This window comes from Lutra lutra, chromosome 4, assembly GCF_902655055.1.
Source record: "Lutra lutra chromosome 4, mLutLut1.2, whole genome shotgun sequence".
In the NCBI taxonomy this organism is placed as follows: domain Eukaryota; kingdom Metazoa; phylum Chordata; class Mammalia; order Carnivora; family Mustelidae; genus Lutra; species Lutra lutra.
Window position 1 is genome coordinate 162,215,318 of NC_062281.1, and position 22,013 is coordinate 162,237,330.

General features: G+C 38.4%; 1 protein-coding gene across 2 annotated transcripts in view; it reads left to right on the top strand.

Moving 5' to 3' along the window:
- Nucleotides 1–22,013, top strand: part of ZSWIM5 (zinc finger SWIM-type containing 5) — a 224,171-nt gene that overhangs the window by 4,701 nt on the left and 197,457 nt on the right. The gene's annotated exons all lie outside the window — the stretch shown is intronic.

Here is a 22,013-nt window from a genome sequence, read left to right on the forward strand (position 1 = left end):
TGACCCGAGCCGAAGGCAGAGGCTTTAACCCACTGAGCCACCCAGGCACCCCCAGTTGTTGATTTTTGTATATGATTTGTTTTGATCTGTATTTTTGGGGGGAACAAAAGATATCCTCATCTAAAAAGCTTTATAGCATTGTATGTAAGTTAAAATAGTTGTAAAATCATAATAAAATTCATGTGAGGAAAAATGAATTTATATTTAAGCTGTTCAAGCACAGAAGGTAGCTGCATACTTTAAGGGATATGTGGAAAAATTTTTAGAGTAGAAACTTAACCAAATTTTAAAATCACATTACTTTTTTTTTAAGCAATGAGTTCTCTCCTTTTACCTCTCCCTAACACATCACACAAACATCTTAGTATTTAATAAATATTTGTTGAATAGGGAAGGTTAAGAGCAGACTTCTCAGTGTTATAAGACTTAAAAAAAGAGCGAAGCTTAAATTTTTAGTATTCGTGTGGTATTAGAACATATGGGGAAACTTCATACCTGTGCATATTAATAAACTGATAGCATTAACTAGAATGAATGTTACATTTGTGTATCTTCTATGTTTACTGTTTTGTGTGAAGGCTATGACTTACCATTTTCTTCAGTTGAAAGCTTTAGATGAATTATTATTGAAGGTAATTTTCTCAAAGATAGAGCTTTAGATTTTCAAAAAATTGTTATTTAAATTCTAGTTAATTAACATATAGTGCAATATTGATTTCAGGAATAGAATTCAGTGCCTAGAGCTTTTAGATTTAAAAGATAATGAGTAGGGGCACCTGGGTGGCTCAGTGGGTTAAGCCACTGCCTTCGGCTCAGGTCATGATCTCAGGGTCCTGGGATCGAGTTCTGCATCGGGCTCTCTGCTTCCCTCTCTCTCTGCCTGCCTCTCTGTCTACTTGTGATCTCTCTCTGTCAAATAAATAAATAAAAAATCTTAAAAAAAAAAAGATAATGAGTAAACTAAAAGTGGATTTTATTTTAGAGGTTATCTATTCAGGAATTAAAAGTATATTATTGAAGTGTGAATGCAAACTCTAAATTTTGAAGTGAAAGGGCTAGAAATTTATTTATGCCTATGTGAAAAATTTCATTTCTCTTGTTTCAACAGTGGCTGTTAAAAATTAAGATGTTAACTGTCAGTGTTCTACTATGGTGATGGTTATATGAATGTATGTAAATGTGTTAAAATATATAGAACTATTCCCAAAAAGTCAAGAGTACTGTATTATACCTTAGAAAATAATTTTTAAAAATCAAGGCATTAATGTATCTATAAATTAATGAATATGCAGAAAGATACTGAAAACGCTGTATTAGTATCCCATGGCTGCTGTAACAAAGTGCCACAAACTGGGTGACATAAAACAACACAAACTTATTGGCTCACAATTCTGGAGGCCAGAAGTCTGAATCAACATATAGAAAGGCCATGCTCCCTCTGAAACCTATAGGGGAGTCCTTCCTTGCTTTTTCTAGCTTCTCGGGTTTGGAACTCTAATCTCTGCTTTTGTTGTCACATGGCATTCTTCCTATGTGTTTCTGTCTTCACATGGCCATTTTATAAGGACAGCAGTCATATTGGATTAGGGGCCCACCCTGCTGCAGTGTGACCTCATTTTAACTAATTACATGTGCAATGACCCTGTTTCCAACTAAGGTCACATTCTGAGGTACTGGGGTTAGGAATTTTTTTTTTCTTTCTTTCTTTCTTTTTTTTAAAGATTTTATTTATTTATTTGGCACAGAGAGAGAGATCACAAGTAGGCAGAGGGAGAGAGAGAGAGGAAGGGAAGCAGGCTCTCTGCTCAGCAGAGAGCCCGATGCGGGGCTCGATCCCAGGACCCTGGGATCATGACCTGAGCCGAAGGCAGAGGCTTTATCCCACTGAGCCACCCAGGTGCCCCTGGGGGTTAGGAATTTAAGCATACCATTTTTAGAGGGACACAATTCAACTCATGACAGCTTCTCACACTTACTTCTTGTTGCATAATAGTTTCATGTGAATTTTAAACTTTTTTATATTGGCTGTGGCTTAAATTAGAAATTACCACATTCATTTCAGTAGGTAAGCATTATTTCAATTTAATTGATTCAGTTTGCATGATTGATATTATTTAATATTTTTAGTACACGTGAAACTTTTTTGTTGAGTAGGTGGTTATTTAAAGGTTAAACCTGTCATTTTTTAATAAAAAATGATGATTGTGCAGTACAGCACTCAGGATATACATGCAAGGATGAACAGATTACTGTGAGGGTTTTTTTTTTTTTTTTTTTAATGTGTATCCTTTATAACTTGTCTTTGGAAATAGGTAACCCTCAAAGCATATGAACCTTTTCTCTTTCTTCTTTTCTTTCTTTCTTTTTTTTTTTTTTAGAATTTATTTATAAGAGGCAGGCAGAGAGAGAGGGGGAAGCAGGCTCCCTGCTGAGCAGAGAGCTCAAAGTGGGGCTTGAGCGGGGCTTGATCCCAGGACCCTGAGATCATGACCTGAGCTGAAGGCAGAGGCTTAACCCACTGAGCCACCCAGGTGCCCTGCATATGAACCTTTTCTTAACCTGTTTCCAGACCTCAAGTTAATATGGTTTAGAATTAGTGTTTGATATTAGAAATAGACTACAATCCATTGCAGACCACTTTTTAAAAAAAAAGATTTTATTTATTTATTTGACAGAGAAAGAGAGATGGAGAGCACAAGCAGGCACAGTAGAAGGCAGAGGGAGAAGGAGAAGCAGGCTCCCAACTGAGCAGGGAGCCTGACACACGACTCGATCCCAGAACCCTGGGATCATGACCTGAACTGAAGGCAGTTGCTTAACCAACTGAGCCACCCAGGCACCCCAGATCACTTAAAAAAAAAAGATTTTATTTAATTCATTTGTCAGAGAGAGAGAGAGAAAGAGCGAGAGTGCGCACAAACAAGCGTAGTGGCAGGCAGAGAGAGAAGCAGTCTCCACACTGAACAAGGAGCCCGATGCAGGACTTGATTCCAGGATCCTGAGATCATGACCTGAGCTGAAAGCAGACACTTAACTGACTGAGCCACCCAGGTGTCCCTTTCCATTTCAGATCACTTTTATGTGAGTTTTCTACCTTGTAGTTTATTCATAGGTTTATTTCTTTCCTGATAGAGGCAGCATGCTTCTTGGCCACTTTTAACCTATCATTGAACTAGTATGCCAGGGAAATCACACTCATTTTAATATTAACTTTAGTATTGTATTATAGTATGCTAAATTACTCTGGTATTTTTCATGATCATATGTAGCCAACTGATTAATTTTTGGTTTTCAGTATTGAAAAAATTGTTTGTCCCCTTAGAATGTATAACGTGATATGCTGTAAGTTTGCGTTCGATAAATGTTTATTGAATAAATGAGTAAATTGCTATACGACTTTTTTATATTTATGTAGTATGGACATCTCTCTTCATTGATTTATATGTAATAGGAGCCTAGGCGATACATTGACAATTTGTAATTTCTGATTTTTGAAACATTACATAGGTTTAAAAAATGTCACTTATTAACTAATTCTTGATTCATTCATTGAATCTTTTGGTAAAGATTTTATTTAGTTTAGAGAGAGTGTGTGTATGAGAATAGGGGGAGGAACAGAAGGAGAGAGAGAGAGAGAGAATACCAAGCAGTCTCTGTGCTGAGGGTGGATCCTGATGTGGGGCTGAATCCCACAACCCCAAGATCACGACCTGAGCCAAATCAGAGTCCCACACTTAACTGACTGAACCACCCAGGCACCCCTCATTCATTGACTATTTAGTTGTTGTGTTTTGTGTAAAGCTCAATAAATAACCATTTTCCTGTTTTTAGTGGACCTCATTCCAAAATATTTTATATTTTCCTGCCTTAGAATATAAACCCAAGTTGGACACTAAAGCCTAAGGGTCTAGGGACTACATTATGTTGACATTTATGTAGGTGGGGAGTTATAAACTGAGTGGGTACTTGACTCTAAGAGATTCTCTGAAACCTATTTTTGAAGGTTTTTTTTTTTTAACATTTTTTTTTAAGATTTTATTTATTTGACACACAGAGATCACAAGTAGACAGAGAGTTAGGCAGAGAGAGAGAGGAAGGAAAGCAGGCTCCCTGCTGAGCAGAGAGCCTGATGCGGGACTTAATCCCAGAATGCTGAGATCATGACCTGAGCCAAAGGCAGAGGCTTTAACCCAATGAGCCACCCAGGCGCCCTATTTTTGAAGTTTTATGTGTGTGTGTTTTTTGGTCATTTGCTTTTGTTTCCCATTGTAATGGAGGGACAAATGTGGTATGCAAGGCAGTATAACATTGTTACCCTCTTTGAAAATAGTTGAATCAAAAAATGAAATACCTGTTAACCCTTGTGCTTTTCGTGCTTTACGAACAGTTATTTCTATACTTATTATCATTTAGTCCTCAGGGAAATGCAAATTATAACATAAGGAGATACTACTACTACTACTACTACTACTACTACTGCTACTATACACACACACACACACAGTAGTATGGCTAAAAGTGAAAGACTGCCAGTATCAGTGCTGGCAAGGAGGTGGAGCAATTAAGAACTGTCTTATTGTATTTGTAAGTATGCAAAATGATAGTCACTATGAAAAACAGGTTCTTATAAAGTTAATCATACACTTACTCATAAGATTCAGGAACCCTATTCCTAGATATTACTTAGAGAAATGAAAACATCTGTTCATAAAAAGACTTGTATTTGAATATTCAGAGCAGCTTTATTTAGAATAGCCTTAAACTGGAAACATCCCAAGTGCCTATCAGATGGGTAAATAGATAAATTGTATATCTATACAATAGAATACTATTCAGCAATAAAAAAGAATAGACTATTGATAGCCTAGAAGCATGGATGATTCTAAAAATCATTATGCTAGAAGCACCTGGGTGGCTCAGTCATTTAAGTGTCTGCCTTCGGTCAGGTCATGATTTAGTCCCGTGTTGGGCTCCTTGCTCGCAGGGAGCTTCTCCCTCTTCTAACAGCTCTGTGTGTGTGTGCTCTCTCTCTCTCTCAAATAGTAAAATCTTTAAAAAAATAAAAAATAAAATAAAAAGCATTATGCTAAATAAAAGAGCTAGACCAAAAAGAGTACATGTGACACAGTTTCATGTATATGAAATTTTAGAAACCCCAAACCTATAGTGACGGAAAGTAAGTCAGGGTTTGCTAGGGTACAGGGGAATGGGGTATGAGGAAACCTTTTTGGGTGATGGAAATGTTCCATATCACGATCATAGTAGTGGTTACATGACTGTACTTACTTGTCGAAACAGTGAATTTCATACACTTAAAATTGGTAAATTTTATGGAATGTAAATTATACTTAAAAAATTTGATTTTAAAGGAAAGAATAGTGGGTTTCAACCTCAGTTTCACACTAAAATCACCTGGGCAGATTTTTTTTAAAGACAGTGTCCATCCAGGACTCACCCTAAATTAATTAATTGAGAATGAGGATTCAACTTCAGAGTTTTAAAAAAGTTTTTAAACTTACTGTAGGCAATCAAAACATTATGTCATATTTATTACACAAATGTTATGGACCATGTCATCTTTCTTTTCTACTTCAATCTATTCTGTTTTACCAATCTTTAGGTTTATTTATGGACTTTAAGGAAAATTATTCTCTTACCACTTAAAGAATTTGTGCCTGTGTTTTGGAAAGGTCTCATGCAAAAGTATATAAATTCTTTGTCATTATCACCATCAGAAGACACTTGTCTAAATGTAATGCCAGTGTATAATTTTCTTCATGTTTGTTCACTTATTTGTGAAACTTATATTTAACATTTTATTAAAAAGATTATTTATTTATTTGACAGAGAGAGATCACAAGTAGGCAGAGAGGCAGGTAGAGGGAGAGTGGGAAGCAGGCTCCCCGCTGAGCAGAGAACCTGATGTGGGGCTCGATCCCAGGACCCTGAGACCATGACCTGAGCCGAAGGCAGAGGCCCAACCCACTGAGCCACCCAGGCACCCCATATTTAACATTTTTTAATGTTCTGTGCCACATAGAACATAATTTCTAGATTTAAGGAGTACATTGTTTAATGTAGGATACACATGTGAAATGACATTTAACACATTTCATAATAATAGAGGTAGTTACTATGGAGGCAAAGAGTAGGAAGTGATTAACTGAAGAAATGGGGACAGCTGGATGTATTGCTCTATTTTTTTTAAAGATTTTATTTATTTATTTAACAGACAGAGATCACAAGTAGGCAAAGAAGCAGGCAGAGAGAGAGGAGGAAGCAGGCTTCCCACTGAGCAGAGAGCCTGATGCGGGCCTCGATCCTAGGACCCTGGGATCACGACCTGAGCTGAAGGCAGAGGCTTTAACCCACTCAGCCACCCAGGTGCCCCTATTGCTCTATTTTAATAGAATTCTAGTTATAAGAAACATTGAAATTATGTCTAATATTATAAAAATTTTGAAAGCAGCGTTTATTGCTTATAAGTTAGATTAACCCTTCACGAAATTTCCTCTGTATTGACATTTCTATGCCCTGTAATACTCTAGTCCATAGTGATTCAAAAGAGTAACATCGGCAGGAAGGAAGATGACAGAAAAATACCAGCTGTTAATCCTTTTTTCTCAGAATAAATGTTACAGATTTCTGTCTTTAGAATAGCTTTATTATCTTCATATAATCCCCCTTTTTCCTTTTTTTTTTTTTGTTTTTTTTTTTTTAAAGAGTATTGCTTCCTTTAGGTATAACTATACGATAGAGCCAATCAGCAAAATGGATTTTGGTCTATCCATTCGTTATCAGTAGTCTGTAAGCAACAGAGAATGTATTATGTCTTTGAAAGCCTTGGAGATAATTATGTTTTTTTCCCTATTCATTCATGGTTTTATTGAATGGAAGCCCGCGGCATTAATACATTCAGGAAAAGCCAGCCTGTCAACACCTGATAAACTGACATGACTGGCAAGCATCATGTACACAGTTGATGTTAGCAATATAAAATTCTTTCTCACACTATGGTTCCCTATTGCAAAAAAAAAATCTTGCTGATTTTTTTCTCTCACTCAATATTATGTTATTATATTCTTTGCTACCATATATATCTACATATATCTACCATATATATTATATATATTACCTAATATGATACAGGGTATATATTATATAATATGGTAATATTATATATCATCACATATGCAGGGTCTATGCAGTAGGTAGCCTCAGAATTCTGGCTTCTTGCTGTTTCTGTTTCATTACCTGTAGATGGACAGAATGATGATACCAACCATTGTTTTGAGGATAAATTATCTTCTTTTTTTAAAGAGAGTGCCATGTGTGCACCCTTAATCAAGGGAGAGGGTGAGGGGAGGAGAGTGGGGCAGAAGTAGAGAGAGAATCTTTTTTTTTTTTTTAAAGATTTTATTTATTTATTTGTCAGAGAGGGATTACAAGTAGGCAGAGAGGCAGGCAGAGAGAGAGAGAGAGAGAGAATGAGAGGAGGAAGCAGGCTCCCTGCTGAGCAGAGAGCCCAGATGTGGGGCTCGATCCCAGGACCCTGGGATCATGACCTGAGCCGAAGGCAGAGGCTTTAACCCACTGAGCCACCCAGGCGCCCCTAGAGAGAGAATCTTAAGCAGGCTCCATGCCCAGGGCTGAGCCTGAGGTGAGGCTCCATCTCACAACCCTGAGATCATGACCTGAGCCGAAATCAAGAGTCAGACGTTAACCTACTGAGCTACCCAAGTTTCCCTCAGGATAAATTAATAGGTAAAATAATTAGAACAGGGCCTCTCACTTATTAGGTGCTATGTAAATATTTGATATTATTAATATACTACAATTACTGAAAATATTCTGTATTTGTTACCTTTCCTTCTTCAACATTCTCCCGGCTTCTGAAGCCTTTTCAATCTGACTTGTGCTTTCATTCAGTGTATTAAAATTGATCTCTTAAAGGTCACCAGTGACCTCGTGATTGCCAAACACAGTATCCTTTTTCCAGTATTCATCCTTCACGACCTCTGTGTAGAGTTTTCTGTAGTCTGCTGCATCTTCTTCTTGAAATACTTCTTAGACTTCACTGTTTTGGCTTTCTTTCCGCCTTCCTTCTTTTTTCTCTTATCCCACAAAATTGGGATGTATGTTGGGGTGCCTGGGTGGCTCAGTGGGCTAAAGCCTCTGCCTTCGGCTCAGGTCATGATCCCAGGGTCCTGGGATCAACCCACCATCACATGGGGCTCTCTGCTCAGCAGGTTGCCTGCTTCCCCCCTCTCTCTGTCTGCCTCTCTGCCTACTTGTGATCTCTGTCAAATAAACAAACAAATGAAGAAACAAACAAACAAAAATCTTTAAAAAAAGAAATGGGACGTATGTTTTGCCCCGAGCTTGTTTGCTTTCTTTCTTTCTTTCTTTCTTTTTTTTTTTAAGATTTTATTTATTTATTTGAGAGACAGAGAGTACGAGTGGGGGCTTGGGGGAAGCAGGCTTCCCGCTGAGCAGGAAGCCCAATGCCGAGCTCAATCCCAGGATCCTGGGATCATGACCTTAGCTGAAAGCAGACATGTAACCTCCTGAGCCCACCCAGGTGCCCTGCCCCAAGCTTTCTAATTTAGCAATTTATTTATTTCTATAGCTTTAATTACTATTTTATGAACGCAAGGTAGCATCATGTAATGTAGTGGTTTAAATTTTGTTTAAAGCAACTCTACTACTCATTTTCAAAATTAAATCTTAGATGGTATTTCAGGTTTTGCAGCAGAAAATTTGAGCAGTTTGGAGGATTGGGAAGGGGCCCACAACTCAATCAGCGAGGCCAGCTTCTTTTTGCCCCTGTGAAGCACTTCTAAATAATAGTGTTGGGATTTGAAGTCAGGAGATCTGCCTTGGTTTTCTTTTCTTTTCTTTTTTTAAAAAAGATTTTATTTATTTATTTGACAGAGAGAGACACAGCAAGAGAGGGAACACAAGCAGGGGGGTGGGGTGGGAGAGGGAGAAGCAGATTTCCTGTCAAGCACGGAGCCCGATATGGGCTGATCCCAGGACCCTGAGATCATGACCTGAGCTGAAGGCAGACACTTAACGACTGAGCCACCCAGGTGCCCCTCTGCCTTGTTTTTCTCAGATAAAAAGTGTCAGGATTTTTGTGAGATTTTAAATAAACTAATAGATGCAGAAGCACTTTATAAATGTCATTGTGCAAATAATATAACTTTTAAATCTATGGTGTTTCTCCCTCTGGAATTCAAGTTCAGCATATATATTTGCCTGTTAGATATTTCTAAATGGTTACTCTACTAGCCATTGAAAATCAACATGTCTGGTAAAGGATTAACGTCCAGAATATATATATATATTGTGTATATATATATATATATATATACACATATGTGTATATACACATATATATACACACACACACACGTATATATGTGTATATATATATACACACACACAATATACATATATATATATATTTTAAGACTTTATTTATTTATTTGAGAGAGAAAATGAAAGCATGAGACGGGGGAAGGTCAGAGGGAGAAGGAGACTCCATCAGAGCAGGGAGTCCAATGCGGGACTTGTCACCGCATTGAGTCACCCAAGCACCCCAAATGTCCAAAATATATTAAGAACTCCTACAACTCAACAACAAAAACAATGGGCAAAGGAGTTGAATAAATACTTCTCCAAAGAAAATAAGCAAATGATCTATAAGCACATGCGAAGATACTTAACATCACTAATCATTAGGGAAATGCAAATGAGAACCATAAGGGACATCCCTTCATATCCATTAGGATAGCATATATAAAGAAAACCAAAACACAGAAAATAACAAGTGTTAGTGAGCATATGGAGAAATGGAAACCTTGTACATCACTATTAGGAGTATAAAGGAGTGCAGATGCTGTGGAAAGTGGTATGACTGTTTCTCAAAAAATTAAACATAAAATTATCATGTGATCCAACAATTCCACTTTTGGGTATATAACAAAAGAACTGAATGCAGGAACTTGAGTAGATGTTTGTACACTTATGTTTAACAGAAGCATTAGTTTCAATAGCCAAAGGTGGAAGCAACCCAAGTGTCCATCGGCAGATTAATGAATAAACAAAATGTGGTATAGACATAGCATGGAATATTATGTAGCCTTAAAAAAGAAGAATCCTGATAGATACAACATGGGTGAACCTTGAAGACATTAGGCTGCTTTTCAGATGTATAAACTTGGATGACAAGTTACTTAACCTGTTTGTGCTTCAGTTTCTTCATCTATAAAATGGAGATGCAATACTGTCTCAGAAAATTTATATCACAGTTAAATGTGTTAGTGTATTCAAAGTCAGCTTGGAATTTCTTACACATTTTAGGGGTATTATGAATCTTAGTTCTCTTTCTTTTCTCCTTTACTGCCTCCTAATAGTCTATATCTCTATTTTTTGTCTTAAAGATTTTATTTATTTGATAGAACAGAGAGACAGAGCATGAGCGGGGGTGAGGGACAGAGGGAGAGGGAGAAGCAGACTCTGTACCTCTGTTCTAAAAAGTGCCATTTCCGTAACTACTTAGTTGAAATTAAACATTCCTTCCACTTTAGTCCTATGCATTGATCAGCAATTGTTTGAGTAGCTATTATATTCTAGGCTCTGGTGTAGCCATTGGAGACATGGCAGTGAATAAAACAAAGTTCCTGCTTTCATGGAGCATACATGTTAGTGAGGCGACAGACAGCACTTTCCATTTTCAGTTTGTGTTTTAATTGTTACAAGGTGTTATCTTTCCTTCCAGTCTGCAGGTGCTTCCAGGTCAAGGACTGTATCCTGCAATATATTTAGCATCTAGCACCATGCCTAGTAGGTTTCAAAATGACCTTTTAAGAGGTCTTTGTGGAAATGAATTGCAGACATTATCTTGTTCATTTCTATGACTTTCTTTTTTTCCCCCCTCAAGATTTTATCTATTTATTTACTGAGAGAACGTGCATTTACATGCATTAGTCAGGGGACGGGTAGAGGAAGAAGGAAAGGGAGAATCTCAAGCAGACTCCATACTGAGTGCAGAGCCCATTGTGGGGCTCAATCGCACAACCCTGAGATCATGACCTGAATCAAATCAAGAGTGAGTTTTTCTTTCTTTCTTTCTCTCTTTCTCTCTTTCTTTCTCTCTTTCTCTCTTTCTCTCTCTCTCTCTCTCTCTCTTTCTTTCTTTCTTTCTTTCTTTCTTTCTTTCTTTCTTTCTTTCTTTCTTTCTTAATATTTTATTTGACAGAGAGAGAGAGAGGGAACACAAGCAGGAGTAGTGGGAGAGGGAGAAGCAGGCTTCCTACTGAGCAGGGAGCCTGAGGCGGGCCTCAATCCTAGGACCCTGGGATCATGACCTGAGCTGAAGGCAAACACTTAATGACTGAACCGCTCAGGAGCCCCAAGAGTGGGTTGCTTAACTGACTGAGCCACCCAGGCACCCCCTATGGCTTTCATAATAGTGATTTCTAGCACTGGCGCTTTACACTTTACTCAAGTCACTTGAGGAGCTTTGGTAAAATACAGATTCTGTGCCTCCACCCTTGGAAATTCTAGTTAAGTAAGATTGGAATGGGATCCAGGAATTTCTATTTTTGATAAGCTGTCCAGGTTTAAATGTTTGGGAACCATTGCTCCAAAACATTTAGTACAGTGATTTACATAGAATGTGCTTAGTAGTGTTGTTTGAATTGATATATTGATTGACTTATACAGTAGCTTGTTTCAAATTATGTTTGAAACTTGTGGGTCAAATCGATTTAAATAGACTGGATTCAGGAAAGAGTTACATGAAAAGTCATTAAGCTCAGTAATGCTACAATTTGCTGATGTTAGGAAAATCACCAGTATCCTTTTGTTGTTTTATTTTTTTAAATTATTTTTTATTTTTTTTTTAAAAGCTTTATTCATTTATTTGAGAGTGAAAACAGGGCAAAGGGAGAGGGAGAGAGAAAATCTCAAGCAGCCTCCCAACTGAGTGTGGAGCCCAATATAGGGCTGGATCCCATGACTCTGAGATCTTGACCTGAGTCAAAATCAAGAGGACGCTTAAGGGATTGAGCCACCCAGGCACCCCTTTTGTTGTTTTTAAATGCTAGTTCTTAACTTATTTACCCAAAATAATTCTCTACATTTTAATAGGTATGTAAGTTTTTGAAAAAGCATTGACAAATATAAAAGGATTTGAACAGAACTGTTAAGTTATCTCTGTGAAGAGGAAGGGGAATGAGTGGTGACCAAGACGAAACTTAATCTGTATTGCTTGAATCATTTTATGATGACAGCCTATTTGTATATTTCTTATATAATAATATAATTAAAATAAATAATAGATAATGTGATTTTTTTAGTTGCTTTTTTTTTGTTGTTAACCATTTTTAGCCTTTTAACATTATTTAGAGAAATGTTATCTTACTTTTATAAACCTGATTTAGATCAGGGGGTTCTTTTTTTTTTTTTAAGATTTTATTTATTTATTTATTTGTCAGAGAGAGAGAGAGGAAGAGAGAGCAAGCACAGGCAGACAGAATGGTAGGCAGAGGCAGAGGGAGAAGCAGGCTCCCTGATGAGCAAGGAGCCCGATGTGGGACTCGATCCCAGGACGCTGGGATCATGACCTGAGCCGAAGGCAGCTGCTTAACCAACTGAGCCACCCAGGCGTCCCAGATCAGGGGGTTCTTAACTGGGCATCTATAAATAGCTTTCAGAGATCCATAAATTCTTAAAATTCTTTTTAGATTTTACAAATGGTTATGAAAAATTCCCCCCCCCCCCTGCTTTTTAAAGTTTATTTATTTGGGACACCTGGGTGGCTCAGTCAATTAAGTGTCTGTCTGCCTTCAGCTCAAGTCATGATCCCAGGGTCCTGGGATTGAGTCCCACATTGGGCTCCTTGCTCAGAGGGAAGCCTGCTTCTTCCTTTACCTGTTGTTCCTCCTGCTTGTGCCCCCCGCACCCTTGTCTCTCTGACAAATGAAATCTTAAAAAAAAAAAAAGATTTATTTACTTTTTTAGAGAGAGTGTAGGGGTGGAAGGGCAGATGGAGAGGGAGAGAAAGAATATCAAGCAGACTCCCCATTGAGCAAGGCTGGCTCCCATGACCCTGAGATCACAACCTGAGCCAAAATCAAGTCAGATGCTTAACTGACTGAGCCACCCAGGTGCCCCTAGATATGGACATTTTTCGAAGAAGACAGTTCGTAACTTTCATTGTTCATAATATCCCTCAAGGGGATCCATGACTCAAGTAAGTTCAAGTGGTTCCAAAGTAAGGAACCACTGATTGTTTATGTAGAAGAATCTGCTTTATTTGATAAAAATTCTGTGATTAATTCTTCACTTGCCTTTGAGCCCCGATGTATATAATATGGGTGAATGTGAGTTAATACCTTTTTTTATTCTACCCATTTTCAGATTATGAATAGAATAGTTTATTTTCCTAAAAGATTAACATGGCTCTGCTATTGCTACTTCTACTAGTTAAATATTTCAGTTTCCATATCTCTGACATATTCATCTTTTTCTACTCCTTTCTAGTGCTGCTGTATTAAGTTACTTTTTTGTTTGTTTGTTTCAATAGGATGATGGCTTGGCATTATTATACCACAGACAGCTGAAGTTTAATGATTTGAGCTTGCTGAAATGAAGTAATATCCTATGAGGTTACTGAACAGAGAGGCTATAGCTATTTTATGGAATTGGTTTTTTTAGATTATATTTCCTGGGAAGCAGACTCTGAGATGGAGATTGGCTTGCAGGAGATTTACTGAGGAACAACACTTGTAATGGAGTAAGGGATGCAAGATTTGGAGGGCAGAGAGACTGAACTAATGGAATTACCTCAGAGACTTTAGTCAATCCTTTTGGGAACTCTGGAGCTAGTATGATATTTAAGAGTTATTTGGAATTAGATGTGGGCTGACCTGAGGGGAGGAGGCATAACCTTCGGTGGGGCAGTTTCTGTGGTAAAGATGAGATGAAACTACAGTTTCCTTTCCAGCTTCAGGAAGTGCTTTCAGCAGATGGTTTCCAGCTGTCACCTGGTTCAGATCTGCCTACAGCTACAGAGAGCTGCTTTACCTAAGATCACAATTTTCTAGGGGCAGCTTGCAAATGCCAAACAAGGCTGGGTAAAAAGGTCCAGTTATTTTAGTCTAAAATGGAGGGGCGCCTAGGTGGCTTAGTGGGTTAAAGCCTCTGCCTTCGGCTTAGGTCATGATCTCGGGGTCCTGGGATCGAGCCCCATGTCGGAGCTCTCTGCTCAGCAGGGAGCCTTCTTCCCTTCCTCTCTCTCTGCCTGCCTCTCTGCCTACTTGTGATCTCTCTCTGTCAAATGAATAAGTAAAATCTTTAAAAATAAATAAATAAAATGGAGCTCCCTGAGAAGCAGTACTTGCTCTAAGAGCTATACCTGACTGTCAGGCCTGCATTGTAGTTTGACTTCTTCTTAGTCCTGCTTCTGCTGCCTTTCCTTCATAGGTATTGATTTCTGTTAAGTATCTTGCATCGTGGGGCGCCTGGGTAGCTCAGTGGGTTAAAGCCTCTGCCTTCGTCTCAGGTCATGATCCCAGCGTCCTGGGATCGAGCCCCACATCGGGCTCTCTGCTCTGTGGAGAGCCTGCTTCCTCCTCTCTCTCCCTGCCTCCCTGCCTGCTTGTGATTCCTCTCTCTGTCAAATAAATAAAATCTTAAAAAAAAAAAAGTATCTTGCATCGTAAACTCCATCTCAGTCCCTGCTTTCAGAGAACTTAATCCCTGATGCTTTGGTTGAGGGCAGTTTGTTGAGGAGGATTTAGTTGTGAGCTGCTAGGATCCTGGAGTTGGAGGAACACTCCAGGCAGTTAGAGGAATGAACGTCTTGGTCTTGAAGGGAGTGTCTGGTCACTGCACTCCTTGTACCTCTTGTATTCGTTTCATATAGTAAACTCACACCATGTGGGAACAACTTCTTGGCATTCTGTTTGGCTTCTTTTTCTGAGAACTCACAATAGTAAGGTTAGTGGATTAATGAATTACAACCTCTGCCACTTCAGCTTGTCCCTCGATCACACTGATACTTACTGTCTCCCTCTAATCTCTATTCTGGATTCTTGGCAAATATCTCCACTTGTCTAGATGGCATACCAGATGGGTGACTATCATGACTGAAGAGTCTGAGCCTCATTACCATGCCTTTTTAAGGCCCTGACCACTGTACTTGTTTATTTACTGTTACAGTTGGACAGGGAAATACCAAGAGATACCCCAGAGATAATCCAGGTGCTAAATGTCATCTGTTCCTTTATGCTACTTTTCTTTGTTTTGGTGACTCTATTTTATTTCATAAATACCATTTGTTACTAAGGTAGCATATTATATGATTAAAACCAGGTCTGTTGTTTTGGTTTTACAGATCAAATATTACGTTGAATTTACTTTATTAATGTTTCTTTGATATATTATCAGGGTGCTAATTGCAGAGGTTTATAGATTGTCACCTCTTGTGTTGTCCCTTGCACATATTATTAATATATTGTCAGGATAATTAGCAACAAAAGAACTCACACAACCAAAATCTTAAGTTTTTATTTCTAGTATTTTAGCATAGTTTTATTTAGAACTTTATTTAGTAGTGAGTGGTTTTCTAGCACCTACTCCCCATTACCACTTAGAGGTTAGAACTGAAAAATTATAGAGGAGTTGGAGTATAATTTACTGCAGTTTTATAGCCTTATGATAAACTTGCCATTTTTAATGAACCATCAAGACAAGATCACGTTGCTAACTTGTGATAAGGAAGGCAACTAGTAAGTAACAAGTAGTATTGCTAACCTTAGTAAGGAAGGTTTAAGCCCCATGGGTGCCTGATGAGGCCTTGAAGACAAGAGTGTCAGCAGCGTCCTTGAGAAGACTCAGTATTTTGACATATACTACAGTGCAAATTTAAGGTGTACAGTGTGCTGATTTGTTACACATGTATATTGCAAAGCATTTATTTACCACAGTAGAGTTAGTTAACACATACTTCACCTCACCGAATTAACATTTTGTTATTGTGATGGTGGGAACATTAAAGCTGTACTATCATAACAACTTTCAAATATACTGTACAATATTGTTTAACTATGATCATCATGATGTACATTAGATTCCTGGAACTTACTCATCTTAAAACTGAAGGTTTGTAGCCTTTGACTGATATCCCCATGTCCCCCACCTGAGCCCTTGGGAAGTACCATTCTGTTCTGTTTCTATGGTTTGGTATTTTTATTTTTTATTTATCTTACTTAAAGATTTTATTTTTTAAGTAATCTTTACACCCAGTGTGGGGCTCAAACACACAACTCTGAGACCAAAAGCTGCGTACATGCTCTACTGACTGAGCCAGTAAGACAACCCTCTATGAGTTTGCTGTTTTTAGATTCCATATAAAAGTGAGATCACACAGGGGTGCCTGGATGGCTCAGTCAGAAGAGTATGTGACTCTTGATCTCAGGGTCATAAGTTTGAGCCCCACATTGGGTGTAGAGGTTACTTTAAAAAAAGAAATAAACTTAAAAAAAAAAGTGAGATCATACAGTATTTGTCTTTTTCTGTCTGACTTATTTTACCTAAAATAATGCCCTCATGGCCCATGTTGTCACACATGGTAGGATTTCCTTTATTTATGACTGAACGATACTCTTTTGTATGTATGTACACAGACCACATTTTCTTTATCCATTCATACCTTGATGGACACTTAGGTTGTTTCCACATCTTGGCTACTATAAAATGCTGCAGTGAACATGGGAGAGCAGACATTTCTTTCAGATAGTGATTTCATTCCTTTGAGTTCCAGAAGTAGGATTGCTGGGTCAGATAGTAGGTAGTTCAGTTTCTAATATTTTGGCTAACCTTCATACTGTTCTCCTAGAGGCTGTACCAATTTACATTCTTACCAGTGGTGCACCAGAGTTTCCTTTTTCCATATCCTTGATAGCATTTGTTATCTCTCTCTCTTTTAAATAATAGCCGTTCTTTTATTTATTTATTTACTTATTTATAAAGATTTTATTTATTTATTTGACAGAGAGAGAACACAAGTAGGCAGAGCAGCAGGCAGAGGGAGAGGGAGAAGCAGTCTCTCCACAGAGCAGGGAAGCCCGATGAGGGGCTTGGTCCCAGAATCCTGAGATGATGACCTGAGCTGAAGGCAGCTGCTTAATCAACTGAGCCAGCCAGGCACCCCTAGCCATTCCTTTTTTTTTTTTTTTTTTTTCAATTTTAAAAAATACTTTATTTATTTGAGAGAGAGAATGCAAGCAAGCATGAGGGAGAGGTAGAGGGAGAAGCTCTTTGCTTCTCCCTCTACCAAGAGCCGAGCAAGGAGCTTGATGTAGGGCTCGATCCCAGGACCCTAAGATCATGACCTGAGCTGAAGGCAGCCACTTAACTGACTGAGCCACCCAGGCACTCCTTGATAATAGCCATTCTAACAGATGTGAGATGATATCTCATGGTGATTTTGATTTACATTTCCCTGATGAAGTTGAGCTCCTTTCATGTACTTGCTGGTCATTTGTATGTCTTCATTGGAAAAATGTCTGTTCATTTCCTCTCCCCATTTTTTAAAAACTGGATTGTTTGTTTTTCTGCTATTCAATTGTATGAGTTCCTTATATATTTTGGATATTAACAGCTTATCTGATATATAGTTTGCAAATATTCTGTGCTATTCTATAGGTTGCCTTTTCATTTTGTTGATTTTCTTTTGCTGTGCAGAGCATTTTAGTTTACTTATTTTTGCTTTTTTTTTTTTTTTTAAGATTTTATTTATTTATTTGACAGAGAGAAATCACAAGTAGGCAGAGAGGCAGTCAGAGAGAGAGGAGGAAGCAGGCTCCCTGCTGAGCAGAAAGCCCGATGTGGGGCTTGAACCCAGGACCTGGGATCATGACCTGAGCCGAAGGCAGCGGCTTAACCCACTGAGCCACCCAGGCGCCCCATTATTTTTGCTTTTGTATTTGTATTTTTGGTATCCAAAAGATCATGCCAAGAACTATGTCAAAGAGCTTTTTCCATAAATAAATAAATAAATAATTTTTTTTTCTTTTTAAAGTAGGCTCTATGCCTAGTGTGGAGCCCATTGTGGGGCTTGAACTCATGACCCAAGCCGAGATCAAGAGTCAGATGCTTAACTGACTGAACTACCCAGGTGACCCTCCCTGTATTTTCCTCTAGGAATTTTATGGTTTTGGGTCTTATGTGTAATTTCTTTAATTCATTTTGAGTTAATTTTTGTAAGTGGTATAAGATAGGCGTCCAGTTTTTCTTTTGCATGTGTATATCCAGTTTTCCTAACACCATTATTAAAGAGACTGTCCTTTCTCATTGAATATGTTTGGCTCCCTTCTCAAATATTAGTTGACCATATATGCGTGGGTTTATTTCTGGCTTCTCGATTCAGTTCCGTTGGTCTATTTTTATGTAATACCATATTGTTTTGGTTACTGTTGTTCTTGTTTTTCAAGATTGTTTCTACTGTTCTGGTTCCCTTAAGTTTTCATATGAATATTAGGATTAGCTTGTCAATTTTTGCAAAAAAAAAAAAAAAAAAAGCTGGGATTTTGATAGGGATTGCGTTGAATCTGTAGATATATTTGTGTAAGTGGTATTGTCATTTGTATTAGTTGTTTGTTGCTGCTTAACAAATATCACAAACTTAGTGGCTTAAGGCAACACAGTTTTAATATTTTATAGTTCTGGAAGTTAGAAATATGAAATTTGTCTTGTTGGGCAAAATTCAAGTTGTTGATCAAGTGTCCATTGATGGATAAATGGATAAAAAAATGTAGTAAATATATACAATAGAATATTATTCATCCATAAAAAATGCAATCTTGCCTTTTGCAACATGGACGACCTAGAGGATGTTATGTTACGTGAAATAAGTCAAAGAAAAATACCAAATGATTTCACTTATATGTAGAATCTAAAAAACAAAACAAACAACATACCAAACAGATTCTTAAATACAGAGAACAGGGGCACCTGGGTGGTTCAGTGGGTTAAAGCCTCTGCCTTCAGCTCAGGTCATGATCCCAGAGTCCTGGGATCGAGCCCCACACTGGGCGCTCTCTGCTTAGCAGGGAGCCTGCTTCCTTCCTCTTTCTCTCTCTGCCTGCCTCTCTGTCTACTTGTGATCTCTGTCAAATAAATAAATAAAATCTTTAAAAATTTTAAAAAAATAAATAAATAAATCATGGAGATGAAAATTATAGCATAGGGAACATAGTAATATTGTAATAATATTATACGGTGACAGACAGTGACTGTACTTAGTGTAGTGAACTTTGAGTAATGTATAGAATTGTTGAATTAATATGTTGTATACCTGAAACTAATATAACATTGTATGTTAATTATACTTCAATTAAAAGAAAAAAGATGTTAGCAGAGTTGTGTCCCATCTGGAGGCTCTAGGGGGAAATCACTTTCCATGGCTTTTTCCAGCTTCTAAAAGCCACCTACATTCCTTGGCTCATGGCTCTTTCCTCCATTTTCATAGCATATCACTGCAACCTCTGCTTCCATTGTCACACTTCTGCCTCTGACTTTAAGCCTCTTACCTCCCTATTATAAGGACTCTGTGATTACATTGGGCCCACTCAGATAATCTGCACATTAAAAAAAAAAAAGATTTTATTTATTTATTTGAGAGGAAGGGAGGGAGGGGGAAAGAGAGGGAGAAAGAGAGAGAGAGAGCAAGTACCTGCATACACAAGAGCAGGGGGAGGGTGAGAAGCAGGCTCTCCGCTGAGCAAGGAGCCCTGTTCGGGGCTTGATCCGGGACACTCGGATCATGACCTTAGCTGAAGGCAGATGCTTAACCAACTGAGCCACCCAGACACCTGGATGATCTGCACATTTTAAGAACCTTAATTTAATCATATCTGCATAGTCCCTTTTACCAGATTCTGGGGATTAGGATGTGGACATGGACATATTAGAGTGGAGGGCATTATTCTGTCTACCATACCATTTTAACAGTGTCGGTCTTCTGATTCATGAACATTGGATCTTTTCCCATTTACTTGGGTCCTCTTTAACTTCTTTAAAAATATTTTATACTCAGAACAGTACAAATCCCATACTTTCTTGGTTGAATTTATTCCTAAGTGTTTTATTCTTTTTTATGCTATTATAAATGGAATTTTTTTTAATTTTATTTTTTATAAACATATATTTTTATCCCCAGGGGTACAGGTCTGTGAATCGCCAGGTTTACACACTTCATAGCACTCACCATAGCACATACCCTCCCCAATATCCATAACCCCACCCCCCTCTCCCAACCCCCCTCCCTAAATGGAATTATTTTTTAAAAATATTTTTTATTTACTTGAGAGAGAGAGAGCACATGAGCGGGGGTAGGGGAAGGCAGAGGGAGAAGGACAAGTGGGCTCCCTACTGGGCAGGGAAGCCCCATGTGGAGCTCAATCCCAGGATCCCAGGATCATGACCTGAGTGAAAGGCAGACGCTTAACTGACTGAACTACCCAGGCGCCCCAGTGGAATTGTTTTCTTGATTTCATTTCTAGGTTATTCATTGCTAGTGTGTTTAAATGTAATTGATTTTTATATAATAGATCTTGTACCAACCTTGTTGAACTCATTAGTTCTGTCAGTAGAGATCATTTTTTTTTCTTTCCAATCTGGAACGTGTAGTCCTTATTTTTGCAGGTCACAAAACTCAGTATTGTTAGTTCCATAGAATGCATTGGACTAAGGGAGATTTCTTGCTTTTCAGTGAACTTGGAAATGCTTCTTTTTAAAAAAAAATTAACATATAATGTGTTATTTGCCCCAGGGGTACAGGTCTGTGAATCATTAGGCTTACACATTTCACAGCACTCACCATAGCATAATCCCTCCCCAATGTCCATCACCCAGCCACCCTATCCCTACTCCCCACCCCCCAGCAACCCTCAGTCTGTTTCATGAGATTAGGAGTCTCTTATGGTTTGTTCCCTCCTGATCCCATCTTGTTTCATTTTTTCCCTCCCTACCCCCCAGACCCCCCACCCTGCCTCTCAAATTCCTCATATCAGAGAGATCATATGATAATTGTCTTTCTCTGACTTATTTCGCTGAGCATAACACCCTCTAGTTCCATCCACATTGTTGCAAATGGCAAGATTTCATTTCTTTTGATGGCTGCATAGTATTCTATTGTATATATATATACCACATCTTCTTTATCCATTCATCTGTTGATGGACATCTAAGTTCTTTGGCTAGTTTGGCTAGTGTGGATGTTACTGCTATAAACATTCGGGTACACGGCCCCCTTTGGATCACTACATTTTTATCTTTAGGGTAAATATACAGTAGTGCGATTGCTGGGTTGTAGGGTAGCTGTATTTTCAACATTTTGAGGAACATCCATACTGTTTTCCAGAGTGGCTGCACTAGCTTGCATTCCCACCAACAGTGTAGGAGGGTTCCCCTTTCTCCACATCCTCGCCAGCATCGGTCATTCCCTGACTTGTTAGTTTTAGCCAGTCTGACTGGGTGAGGTGGTATCTCATTATAGTTTTGATTTGTATTTCCCTGAGGCCGAGTGATCTGGAGCACTTTTTCATGTGCCTTTTGGCCATCTGAATGTCTTTGCAGAAATGTCTGTTCATGTCTTCTGCCCATTTCTTGATTGGAGTATTTGTTCTTTGGGTGTTGAGTGTGGTAAGTTCTTTATAGATTTTGGATACTAGCCCTTTATCTGATATGTCGTTTGCAAATATCTTCTCCCATTCTGTCAGTTGTCTTTTGGTTTTGTTGACTGTTTCCTTTGCTGTGCAAAGCTTTTGATCTTGATGAAGTCCCAATAGTTCATTTTTGCCTTTGCTTCCCTTGCCTTTGACGATGTTCCTAGGAAGAAGTTGCTGCAACTGAGGTCGAAGAGGTTGCTGCCTGTGTTCTCCTCAAAGAGTTTGATGGATTCCTCTCTCACAATGAGGTCCTTCATCCATTTCGAA